Here is a 14128-nt window from a genome sequence, read left to right as displayed (position 1 = left end):
AATATTGGTATGAAACTGAAAATATGGTTTTATATCTTTTCAAAAAGTCAATATTACAACAACAGTTATTAACAATACACTATATTCATTTCCCTCATGTAATTAAATGTCTTCTAAAAATACCATTGGAAATGTCTGAATATTTCAGAAAACAAACTAATTTAGACATTGCTGCATATTTTGGATATTGCTGCAATGTCTGTCTTTACAGCTGTAACTTTGAATGGCTTTCTGATTATTCCCTCAGATAGTTTCCTGGAAGTGAAATGCTTGAGTGGAAGGGTAAGACACTTTTGATATACTGCCAAGTATAGCTTTTTAAAGTGGCAGTACAAAGTATTACCCCTAAAAAGAGATGATGATTTGAATGATCTAAGATTGATAATTTTAAGGTAGAGTTTAGTTTACCAAGCTCTCCTCTTCACACCCATACATACTCACACCCCTCCCCACTATAGCGAACATCTTATTGACTATATATTTATGAACACAGTACTTTAAAAGGAAGAGAAAAAAAACTATCTCTCCTAGAAGTATACAATAGTTATCCTGGTGGCGTTTAACTGAGGTGTTTCCAGTTATTATTTAATTTGCATTTTAAAAGCATTTATTATAAGTTAATGAATCAATTGATTCTCCAGGGAACATTTAATAAGATTTATTGCCTTATAAAATTTATATGGCTCTCAGCTAACTAACTGAGATTATAATTATTAGCAGTTGCATAATTACATTTGTGGTAATTCTGGAGATGACCAAAGACAGGAAATATTTATAACTTCTTACATTTTATATAGAAATGGATGGCTTTAACATGTGATTTTAAAACATATTCATAACTTCAAAGCACCTGTATTTATTTTTTTAATTTGAAAGGTATTTTAAAAATCTATTAACTAAAAATATAAGTTCTTCATAATAGCAATAGGGCAGAGGAACTAAAAGGGCAATTAATTTAAAAATGTTAAATCTAGAGGGTTTAAAATGCCATGTTGCCCAAGTAATCTATACCTCCCCCACCTGGAAGGTAGAAGGTTCCTAACCTTGTACAACTTGTCTTCTGAATGTTTTATGAGCTGTTCTCAGGCCACTCCTGTTCATCCATTTCATTCCAGTCTGCCTGGCTCCAAGAACATAAGCAGCTCCGTCACTTAATTGAAGGCACTTTCCCTTCCCCACATGTCCTCCTTCCTCCTCTCCATTCCACCACCCCCCACCATCTGTCACTGAGACCCACCAATATCACTTCCTCCATGAAACCTTCCCCACCACTGTCTCCTCTTCTGTTGCCTTCTGATCTTTAACTACATTTAATCTTATCTAACACTTTCTTTTTCCTATTCCTTCTGCCGGAAACCCATCCCTTACTTATCTGAGAGAGGTGCAAAATGATATGGTGCCAAAGCCGTGGCCACATGACTTGTTTTGGCCACCAGTATGTTAGCAAATGTGACCTAAGCAGAAGCTTGGAAAGCACTTGCCCATTACCCCCTCTCCTGCTGCTGGAAACTCTTCTACTCCCACTCTATCTGCTTACCGGCAGAGATGAATGACCACATGGGTCAGGGATAGGCCATCCTAGCCAGTGCTCCCCATACCACCCCCCTCCCCACAACAGGCTATCAGCCAGCCAGCTGCTGACATATAAGTGACCCTGGGAGAAATAGGCACAAGACTTTTCCTGCTGAACTGGTCCAATTTGATTATGCATAGAATCGTGAGCAAATGAAATGGTGCTTGTTTAAGTCCCTAAATTTCAAAGTATTTCTTTTAACATGGCAATAGATAGTTGTTACAGTTATCTGTCTAACCTCTCAGACCTGTTTCCTCATCTATAAAATGAAGAATCAAATCCCCTGTTGATTGGTCCAAATGACATAAACACAGTATCTGATTTCAACCTTGGCTCCATCATGTACTAACTGGGTTTCCTTTTTCCTGTTTCTTTAACATAACATATTATTTTAACATCTTGGTGCCTCATTTTTCTTGTAAAAATGTATGCAAAAACAGTTCTGGTGTATCAGTTAGGAGTATTTTGCTGCAAGTGACAGAAAACCTGATTTAAATTAGCTTAAGGAAAATAGGAATATCACTCAGTTAATTGAAAAATCAAAGGGTAACCTGTTGTCAGGTACTTTTGCTTTCAGGAGTTTAAACATCATTAGAGTATTGTCTCTCCCCATGTATCAACCACTCTCCTTCATGTTGCTACCACTGTCAGCCTCCAGAAGTATTGAAATGGCTGAAACCCCTCAGATATACCTATAAGAGTCTTATTAGCTCTGGTTAAGTTGGTGTCTATCACATGGACAGGAGAAACAAAATTTTAATTGTCTAGATGTAAGTAATATCTTCAACCTTGGACCGAGGGTTAAGAATCAATCCCTAGAGGCAGAGAGGATAATGGTGTAGCACAAGGCAGTTACCCAGAGGAATATCAGAATATTGTTACCTAAAAAAGGAAAACTGTTAAAAACAGTGGCTACTTCTGCCATTTATCATAACCATCAAGAACAGTAAAATGAGCTACTGAATGTAAATGTCTAGTGCTGAGGGTGACATAGAGTAAGAACTCAGTAAGTATCATCTGTAAATATTAATATGAACATGCACAAAAAAAGCACTGAGTATTCTATATCTTCACTGTGGTGATGGTCACATAAATTTATATATGTGATAAAATTATATGGAACTAAATACACACATACATAAACATGAATGCATGTATAACTAGAGAAATATGGTCTTAAAAAGATCAATGTCATTTTCTGCTTTGTATTATTGTGTTGTTATACAAGATGCTGCCATTAGGGGAACTGGGTGAAGGGTATACAATCTCTATGTATAATTGCATGTGAATTTACTATTGTCTCAAAATAAAAACTTAAAAAAAAAAAAGCACCAAGCACAGAAACAGACACAAAGCTGACATACAGGGCAGTGATTATAACCATTATCTGAATCCTAAAGTAATGAACATCTTTCCTTAAGAACACAAACTTATAATCTCCTCCACGATAGTCTTTCTGGTTTCCTCGCTTAGAACCACTTTGACTTTCTGAAGTATTCCCTTTCAAAGAACCTCACTGTTGCACTAATCAGAGACAACTTAGTATCAGAGTTCTTCATTTACACCTCTGTCTCAATAGATTATGAACTCCCGAAAGTAAGGGATATCTTATTTTTGCCTTAGTCATTCATTCTTCATTTGCATTTTTAATTTTTTTTTTTTCGTATCTCTCAGCACAGGTCTTTTTCCATGTGGGACTTTCAGAAAAATGTTAAGATTTGATATTTAGGTGAACATATTTTGTTCATGATTGTAATGGTTATCAAAGCAAGACACTAGACATATTTCTTAATTATACTCATATCAGAACTATTGTACGGTGGCTAATTTTTTTCTGAACTGGATTGTCTTTGGGCGTTTTCTTATCAGTGTTCAAAGGGACTCAGAAGATAGGAGATAGCTACAAAAAAAAGGGGGGGTTATTTTACAGGAGCCTGGGGATCGGAGATTAGCTATTGAATGATCATCGCAGTAGAGCTTCAATTCCCTTTTTATTTAGGTGTTGTGGTTTTCTGTCATAGAGATTTTAAGTAGAAAGGAGGTCATGATCTCCTCCTAAGGAGTTTGCTATTCAAGTGAATTTTTGGAAGCAGTGGGAAAAAAAAGGGCCAAGTGGGTTATTTAATAGAGGATTACTCTTCCAGAAGTCGGCTATAATTCTCATATATATAGGTTCTCTGGCCATGGCTGAGTGAACAGATAATAGCCTGTTTAGAATCGTCTGCCTTTGTTCAGTGAAGGGCATCCTGTCCTCCCACCACCCAGCCTTTTTTTGTTCATCACGCCCACCAAATAAGAGTGATGCCAAGTTCACAAATAGAAACCAAGACCATTAACATATCAAGCACTTCCAAGATCAAAATACTGCATACGGCATGTGTGTTTTAATGAAAATCTAGACTCAGAGGCAGCTGAAGTCTGCATTGTGTGAGTTTCCAAGATAAAAGTGCAATTTCAATGAGAAAAGAAACTTTTAACACTCAAAGTAAAAATCACTTCTTACATTTAGTGCCAATTAGTTTCCTATGTTACAATATATATCATTGCCAAATTACTTTCTAGAGGGAGATGGAGTGTGCATTCCTCCACCTGAATTTCCTTTTCCTAGGGGAATCTACCTGCTGTGGTCTGGCTTATGCTATAAACTTGTCTTGAAAGTTTGTCATTTCATTTATGTGGAACCTATTCCTCTTGGGGACTGGTGTTTCTGACAGCCTTATCTGTTACCCCTTGGTTTTGCGTTTCTTCACTTGATGGCTTTGGATCTAATGTTATTGACCACTGTGGTAGCATGGCTAATCATCATGGGGAAAATGAGGTTACTGACTCCATTTCCTTTTGTCTAGCATATGCTTTGATGAGCTCATATATTTCTTCCCCTTTCTTGAGAGTTTCCTTTTTTTTTTCTTTTGCTCACCTTCCTGATACCTTTCTTATAGAGGCAGAGAAATAACAATCTTCAGGCGTGAAGGGGGAGGCGATTACAAAAGAAAGGGAAATTTTGGAGGCTGGAGAGTTTCATTATTTATCCTAGCAAAAAAAGCTATATTCATTTTCCATTGCTGTGTAACAAATTGCTACAAACTTAATGGTTTAAATCAACATGTGTTTATTATGATGTACTTTTTATTGGTGAAGAGTCCAGACATGGCTTAAGTGGATCCTCTACTCAGGGTCTCAGAAGTCTGCAATCAAAATGGGCACTGGGGCAGCTGGGTGGGTCACTCTCAGCTGAGACTTTGAGGCTTCTCTTTCCGTCTCATTGAGAATATTGGCAGAAATCAGTTCCTTGTGGTTGTAGGACTAAAGTCCTTAGCTCTTAAACATCGCCCTCTCCTTAGGCAGTTCGCATTGGAGCTATTTGCTTTCTTCCTTCAAGGCAAGCAGGAGACTCTTACTAGCTTCACCTTCTTTTTAAGGGCTCACCTGATTAGGTCAGGCCCAACCCTCCCTTTTGATGAATTCAGAGTCAACTGGTGAGTGATTTAATCACAGGAATCATGTCTCACCATATTTCCACATCTGACCCACTCACATGGTGAGGAGGTTATAAAAGGGCATGAGTCATCAGGGGTCATCTTAGAATTCTGCCTAGCACAGGGGCAATGCCTGTCTTATTCATCATCTCTACTTCTTAGAACCGAACCTGGCACATAACATACAAACTATAAAAAATTACCAATAAATAAATAAATAAATAAATAAATCACTCTCCTCATTTTCTGAACTATTACAAGAAATAAAATTTCAAGCTCATTGTTACTGATTACATATCTTACAGATGACTCTTTCAATTTGCACTGACAAGCCTCCCAGATTTCTGATGATGGGTTAGTGTAAATATTTGGCACTCTAACACAGAATAATTTAAACTAAGTGATGTCTGGAATGGTTACCTAGTGCATTTTAAAAATCCATTTTATTAAGGAGAGAAAATCAGTGGTTGCTCTTCATTCTTCAAAACTAGCACCCATTTCCGGGTACAGATTTGCTGCTCAATCCCTAGACAAAGGGGAGTGGCTCTATGTATTCAGTTCTCTGGTTTTACATGTTTGCATGCTGGAAGCTGTCAGATACACTGTGTTTTTGAAAGCTGCCTTAATATTTTGCAAAGCCTTTTTTTTTTTAAGGTTTGTATCTCAGCATGTAGGCAGTAGATCTCTGTATTGTTGTGGACTTGGAGAGAATGATCATTCAGAAATAAAGCATTCTTTTGGTGAAAGGTGCTTAGGGGACACATGCATGCATATATATTTTTCATACTCAAATATATATTTCATACTCATATGTATAATTTATGTTATATATTCAACATGAGGACATTTCCTGTTCCTATATATTTCCATATATGTGTGTGAGTGTGTGCTCATGTGTTTTATACATGTGTTTTATACAACTTAGTAGAAGTGTGAGTCTCCCTAAAGATTTAGAGATTAAGTGTAGAACCTAGAAATCCTGGACTGGTACCTTGACTCTAAATGCAGACAGTTTGGGTTTTTTCCAGGCCACCTGGGTGAAGAAAGAGTTCACAGTAGAGTCCTAGGGCCAGCAGGGAGGTACCATCTGGACCCTGTGTGGCAGCCAGCTCTGTCTTTAAGCATCCTTCAGGGTTCCTGGGGCTGTCTGCACCTAAGAGCCTACATCCTGGGCCATTCATAAACATTTTTTTTTAGAAACAGTGTTTTTATTAAAATGTCAAATTAATGTTCTTTTAACAGCTTAGAGTAATATTTCTGAACCATCTGACACATGAGAAGGCAAGGTGGAAAATGTCAGAATTGTCTGAGTGTCTGCCTTTGTGACAGCTGCATGGCCTGGGGTCTGGTTCTGATCTCTCAGTAGAAAGCCTCTGGTGAGTAGGCCAGGGGGCTGGATTCCAGGAGCCTCACCTTCTGAGAGCTAGAGCCAGGCTCCAGGCCTGCCACTTCAGATGTCCCCTTGTTCTGTGACAGTGGGCACTGTGCCTCTCATTAGGCTGTGCACCCAGACTGATCTGAGTCCTGTGCCAAGGACTAATCAATTTGATATAAGGAGGTTTAATAAAGTGCCATCTTGATGATCTGTCAAAAAAAAAAAAAAAAGGGTTTTAGGGAGCTATCTCAATGTTTTCAGAACATATTGCACACCTGGCTAGAGGCAATTGCAGTGTTTGTTAGGGGAAAACTGACCTAAAGTTAGGAGATGCTTGTTAGCCACCAAATTGTATGACCTTTGGAAATCACTTAGCTTCCTTACTCCCAAGATTCCCCATCTGTAAAATAAGAGACAATACTTTGCTTTCTTAAGGAAATAGTTGTGGGAATTAAGTTAGAGCACCCATATCTCTAAACTTCTTACAACCTGACCTCTTCAAGCCTGAGAATCCCCATCTCTAGCACAGACTGAGCACTCAATTCAGAGTTTTAATTGCTTATTGCTGTTGTTATGAAAGCTCTGCAAATTGAAAACTCCTTTGCAAATGTCTGGACATATTCCTAAATAGCACCTTACAAGAAATATGAGCAATTTGACTTGTGTAGTATTAACATGTGCACCCTCTCTCTCTCTCTCTCGTCTCTATCTATCCATGAGAGAGAGCGAGGTTGGTGGGGTTGCAGAGAGAAAGGGAGAGAGAGAATCTCAAGCAGGCTCCACACCCAGTGCAGAGCCCAATGCAGGGTTAGATCTCACCATGCTGAGACCATGACCTGAACCAAAATCAAGAGTCAGATGCATAACCAACTGAGCCACCCAGGTGCCCCAATGTATTTAGTTTAAAGTGTGGATCAAAGCACTAAATGGATTCCAAGCTCCTAAAATGTCTCAAATTCACTCACATCTTTCCATGTTTATGCCCAGTACCCCTAGTCCAAGCCATGCACCATCATCTCCTGTTTTAGGGATGCCATTCAGAATAGCTCATAAAGCATACTGGGAATATAAGCCCCTATTTACTCACTGAACTGGTCTGAGGCTATTTCAGTCTTTAAAGTGATAGATCTGCCTACCTGGCTTCCTTTTCACCTGGTGTTCCCACCACTGCCTGCTTGAAAAACCTCTCTCTCTCCCACTCTCTCTCTCTCTCACGTCTCCCTCTCTCTCCCACCCCCCTCTCTCTTCCTCTCTCTCCCCCCTCCATCTTCCTCCCTCTCCCACCCCCTCTCTTCCTCTCTCTCTTCCTCCCTACCTCCCTCTCTCTCTCTTTCTCTCTCTCTCACCACAGACACAGACACCCCCCACACTCTTCATATTACCTTTTCCCCATCATCCGTTTCCACATCTCATCTCTGGGGAAGATTTTTCTAATTATTGCCCATCCTCACTACACTAGGTCTCCCGCAAATAAGCCCTTATAGGACCCAGTACTTCTGTTTTATCACACATTATAATTTTAATCAAATGTTTAATTTTACATCTGTCCCCTTTAAATTACCACCACCCTTTTTTCCAATCTCTGCCAGAGCTTTTCAAAGAGTGAATCTAAGTGACTCACATTTGCAGAATGGCCTTACTGATTTTCTTTTGTTCTCAGCTAATTGATTTAGAGCAACTCTGTTAATCAAACATCTTTAAACCTTGGACTGAGTTATAACTATTTCTAAGTTCCCAGGGAGTAAGGGTAGCCTTTTGTGTTTTTGGTTTTTTTTCACACATTAGGTTCTTAAAAATGTATTGAAATAATGAATAATAAAAAAAAATAGCAGAGCAGATTTGATGTTAGCTTCCTTAGCTGTAGATTGAAATGAAACATTTCCCAGAATGGACCCCAAATGTTTTGCAGTCTTACTAATTGACAAGTTCTCATTTACATGTGTTTCCTGTAGCAGAATAAAAAAGGAAAAGGGAAAGTCTCTTAGAACCTTTGATCTTTTAGTTGTATATGAGTCCAAAGAAGTTCCTTAAGATGTTAAAGAGCACTGGTCTTCTCACAACAAATGCTCAATTCCAAAGAGTAAAAGTCAGAATGGGGAAATCTTTGAAATACTTGCAGTTCATAATTTTCCTAGATTGTATTTAAAATCTTGCTATGATTCAGGATGACACATTCAAAACCGGTGGTGTCTTTCTCAGGCTAGTCAACAAGGAAGCAATACACTTGAACATTTTGCCTTCTTTTAATTTGTCTGCTTCCCTACAAAACACAACACAACAAAATAAAAGCTGCATTATTTAAATCAAACTGAGAATTTCAAACTGTGTTAATGTGAAGACTAAACAGAGTTACAAAATCAGGGACTTAGAAAATCAGTGTATAGTAGAAAATCATCAGCCTCTAAGTGTTTTATTCATCATTCATGGCTCAAATGGGTACATACGTGAGTAAGCACTAAAGTACTACTTAGCTATGAGTTATTTAACTTTTCTACTCTTTAGTTTCCTCATCTGTAAAATGGGAGAGTAGTAACTGTACTTACCTAGTAGGATTTGTCAGGAGGAATCAGTAAGTTATCAGAGTTAAATAAGTTTGACAAGTACCTAGCACATGGTAAGTCCTTTCTTAATCTTAGCCTAAAACTGAGATTTAAAAAGCTAAGGGTCTGTAGTTCAGGATCCAGGAACATGTATTCTAATAAGAGTTATCTTTGTTTGTTTGTTTTTAAAGATTTTATTTACTTATTTATTTATTTGATAGAGAGCACAAGCAGAGGTAGAGGGAGAGGGAGAAGTAGGCTCCTTGCTAAGCAGGAGCCTGATGCGGGGCTTGATCCCAGGACTTCGGGATCACGACCTGAGATGAAGGCTTAACCATCTGAGCCATCCAAGCATCCCCTAATAAGAGTTGTTAATACTTTCATTTCTTTTCCAAAATCTCATTTCCAGCAGTTTTATTCAAAGTGTTGTTTGGTGTTAGCATATATATTACTGGTAATGATAAGAACATCTACTATGAATGTTAAATTGTAAGTGAAATCTAATAGAACACTTTAAATCTATTACCTGCCTGCTAGTCCCAGCTGGAAGTGTCAGGAGCAGCTGGGTTTTACATGCCCATGCATGGGTCAGAATGGTTTTGCTTCCTCCCTGAGTTAGAGTGCCTGGGAGCATGGCCTCTTGCATCATGCTCCCTCTATCTGATCTCGGATCCTTCTCTGCTAGCTGGCAAGTCACCTAGATTATCTCCACTTCAGGTCTCCCCATTTTAAAAATTGGTTTGATAATCAAATTGCCCACCACATAGAATTAATAAGAAGATTTTATGTAAGTTTAATATTTGTAAAATTTAGAACAGCACCTGGTACTTATGTACTATATAAGTATTTAATCAAACATAATTTATAACATCTGTTTAAACAAACATTCCTGCAGACATTGGTCTCAGTTAAATCTCTCCATAAACAACTGTCTTGGTAAAAGGGAATAATTTGTGCTTCGTGCTTTCTGACATATAAAATCTAAACTTTAGAAATATGAGTGTTTGGGGCGCCTGGGTGGCTCAGTCACTTATATGTCTGACTCTTGATTTTGGCTCAGGTCATGATCTCAGGGTCCTGAGATCAAGCCCTGCATCTTAAGCATGGGGCCTGCTTCAGATTCTCTCTCTGCCCCTCTCTCCACCTCATTCTATCTCTCCCTCTACCTCTAAAAAAAGAAGAAGAAGAAAGAAAGAAATGTGTTTGTCAAAGTGGGTGTTGATGAACCATTTTGCATATCAAAGGGCACAATAGGACTGCCCAGAAAAGAAGATTCAAGTGGGAGCTTGAGTTGTCTCTCCTCTAAGGGTCTCTTCACCTCCAACGTGGACCCCAATAAGGAGGCTAGTAACCATGCTTTAAGGTTTGAAGGTGAAAGATTTCTGGGCAAGGAGTTGCGATTATAATATTAGAACTTATAAAACCTTCATGGAAGCCCTTCTCTCTGAGTTAGGATGGAATGAGCTTTTCCAGAGTCTCAGGGTGTAATTTTTGTACACAACCATAAAATCTCATGTTATCTCAACCATCTGCTTCTTGTGCCCAGAATCCTAGGGGCCATGACTAAGAAAGGAGAAGAATGGAGTCCTGGAAATTGTGACACCCAGCTCTACCAGTCCTTTCCAGTCTCCTTCTGTACCACTTCTTCTCCATTCCTTCTGATCTACTTAGTTTCCCTCACCTTGGCTGCTCTTTATGCTACAACTAATGCATTCTAAATTCTCCCTTACCTTTCCATCCCCATGAAAACCAAACAGGGAGGAGTGAGGTAGAAAAAGCATAGTGCAATAATTTCTTTTAAGCTTTCAGCTTAATTTATTTTATTCAACTTTCCCCAAGTTAATTTAGGTTCTGCATACATTTGCCAATGCTTATTTTCAAAATACATCCGTTTTTATAAATACAAACAGAAGTATAGTCATAATTACTTTCCTTTCATTTGATTCTCAAAATAACTTTGCTTAATTTAAACGAAGAAATAAAAGAGTATTGTTGAAAAATAACTAATGAAAGGGTTCAGGTTATGAAAGGAATACTATTCCAATTCAAAGGCATTTTATTTTTGAGAAATTGCATAGCATTTAAATTTTTGAGAATTGCTATATAAAGTAACTATCCATTTGCTGAGTATATAGAATCATATTTTTTTAAATTTTATTTTATTATGTTATGTTAATCACCATACATTACATCATTAGTTTTTGATGTAGTGTTCCATGATTCATTGTTTGCGTATAACACCCAGTGCTCCATTCAATACGTGCCCTCTTTAAGACCCGTCACCAGAGTTAAATAAGTTTGACAAGTATACCTAGCACATGGTAAGTCCTTTCTTAATCTTAGCCTAAAACTGAGATTCAAAAAGCTAAGGGTCTGTAGTTCAGGATCCAGGAACATGTATTCTAATAAGAGTTATTTTTTGTTTGTTTGTTTTTAAAGATTTTATTTATTTATTTATTTGACAGAGAGCACAAGCAGAGGTAGAGGGAGAGGGAGAAGTAGGCTCCTCGCTGAGCAGGAGCCTGATGCGGGGCTTGATCCCCCCACCCCTCTCCCCTCTAGAACCCTCAGTTTGTTTCTCAGAGTCCATAGTCTCTCATGGTTCATCTCCCTCTCTGATTTCCCCCCCTTCATTTTTCCCTTCCTAGTATCTTCTTCTTTTTTTTTTTTTTTAACATATAATGTATTATTTGTTTCAGAGGTACAGGTCTGTGATTCATCAGTCTTACACAGTTCACAGTGCTCACCATAGCACATACCCTCCCCAGCCACCCTATCCCTCCCAGCCACCCTATCCCTCCCACCCCCCACCACTCCAACAACCCTCAGTTTGTTTCCTGAGATTAAGAATTCCTCATATCAGTGAGATCATATGATACATGTCTTTCTCAGATTGACTTATTTCGCTTAGCATAATACCCTCTAGTTCCATCCACGTCGTTGCAAATGGCAAGATTTTGTTTTTAACAAAACCAAAAGACAACTGGCAGAATGGGAGAAGATATTTGCAAATGACATATCAGATAAAGGGCTAGTATCCAAAATCTATAAAGAACTTATCAAACTCAACACCCAAAGAACAAATGATCCAATCAAGAAATGGGCAGAAGACATGAACAGACATTTTTCCAAAGAAGACATCCAAATGGCCAACAGACACATGAAAAAGTGCTCAACATCAGGGAAATCCAAATCAAAACCTCAATGAGATACCACCTCACACCAGTCAGAATGGCTAAAATTAACAAGTCAGGAAACGACAGATGTTGGCGAGGATGCGGAGTAAGGGGAACCCTCCTACACTGTTGGTGGGAATGCAGGCTGGTGCAGCCACTCTGAAAAACAGTATGGAGGTTCCTCAAAAAGTTGAAAATAGAGCTACCGTACCACCCAGCAATTGCACTGCCGGGTATTTACCCCAAAGGTACAAATGTGATCCAAAGGGGTACGTGCACCCCAATGTTTATAGCAGCAATGTCCACAATAGTCAAACTATGGAAAGAGCCAAGATGTCCATCGACAGATGAACGGATAAAGAAGATGTGGTATATATATACAATGGAATATTATGCAGCCATAGAATCGTATTTTTTTTAAAAAGGCAGGTTTAGCTGAGAGTCAGTGCCCAGTCTAGTTTACTCCTTTAGTGATTGCTTATATCTTTTAGAGCATTTACCTTTGCCAGGAACTGTTCTCTGAGCTTTCAGGTCCTCTCTTTCTGACTGTACGCCCAACTGAAGTACACAATAGGTGATATTGCTTAGGAGGACAGTGGGTCTTATTAGAAAAGAGGATTTCTAACTTAAGAATTAACTACAAGCATATTATATAAATGATACAAGATTTTTTTAAATCAAAGGTGAAATTATGTAGATACACATACACATATATGAAGATATTTTGAGTTTATGATTACTTAATAGAAACAACATGAGTTAAATCAGTGACGTGAGGTCATTGGACATTCACAAAGATGAAAAAAGCCACAAAGAAAATTAATGCCAATAATGGGTGAAACAACATTCCTGTGAGATTCACTTGGAGCACATTTAATTTTTTTTTTTTTTTTTTTTTTTTAGAGAGGAAGGAGAGAGAGCGTGTGCGAGCGCGTGTGTGCATGAGTGTGGGGAAGGAGCAGAGGAAGAGGGAGAGAGGGAATCTCAAGCAGGCTCCACACCCAGCATGGAGCCCAACGAGGGGCTTGATCTTACCACCCTGAGATCACAACTGCAACCTGAGCTGAAATCAAGAGTCAGATACTTAACCGACTGAGCTACCCAGGCACCACCACTTGGAGCACATTTGAAAGGAGCACATTTAAAAGGATTAGATTGCCCAGAGTGGGTGACTTAGCAAGACCTGCTATGGAAGGGCTTGGGGTGGGGGAGTAAAGGGACTTTAATAAAAACAAAATGTTGAGCGTATCTGTCCTTTCTCCTATGCTACCATGGAAACCTATGAAAGGAAACCAACAACTCATGGATGCCGCTTGTCCCACATCTTTTGCGTGTCACCATTTATGCTACCTGAAAAGAAGACTAGAATGGGAGATGGTTCCTTATCTTCCTAACTTGTGTGAATTGCCCTTGGGTTGCCTGCAATTGTGACAATTTTTAATTTCAGTTGATGTGTGTCCCTGATACTGCTGAGGGGGCTCAGACTGGCCCTGAGGAAGTATAATGGGAAAAAAGGTCTCAAAAGAAAGTATTAAGATTGTCTTCATTTTGAGAAGTCCAAACTTAGAGCAGTGGTTCTCAACCCTGGCTTCACGTTGGCATTACCTGGGGAGCTTCACAAAATGCTATGCTTGGGACATACTTCCAAAGATTCTGAGTTAATTGTTTGGTGCATGCTGGGTGCTGGGAGTTTTTAGCACTCCCTAAGTTATTACAATGTACAGCCAAGGTTGAGAATCACTGACTTAGACATGAGACTAACTAGTGGGAGATAATCCTAGGAAGCTTGATTTCAGAGTCAGACTTGAATGTTAAAATGTGATGTGGTATCAAGCAAGGATAAAGAAGGAGGTTTGCAGTTTCTGCAATATACAGTGGTAGGGGGAGGCTTTTGTGCTGTTGCCTTAGGAGTCTGGATGAGAGTACCGTGGCAGAGTTCAGAGGTCTGGTGAAAGAACTGAGCAGGTAACTCTGAAGAGAACAGGACA

Source organism: Halichoerus grypus, chromosome 1, assembly GCF_964656455.1.
Source record: "Halichoerus grypus chromosome 1, mHalGry1.hap1.1, whole genome shotgun sequence".
Classification (NCBI taxonomy): domain Eukaryota; kingdom Metazoa; phylum Chordata; class Mammalia; order Carnivora; family Phocidae; genus Halichoerus; species Halichoerus grypus.
Note: the sequence above shows the minus strand (reverse complement) of the source record.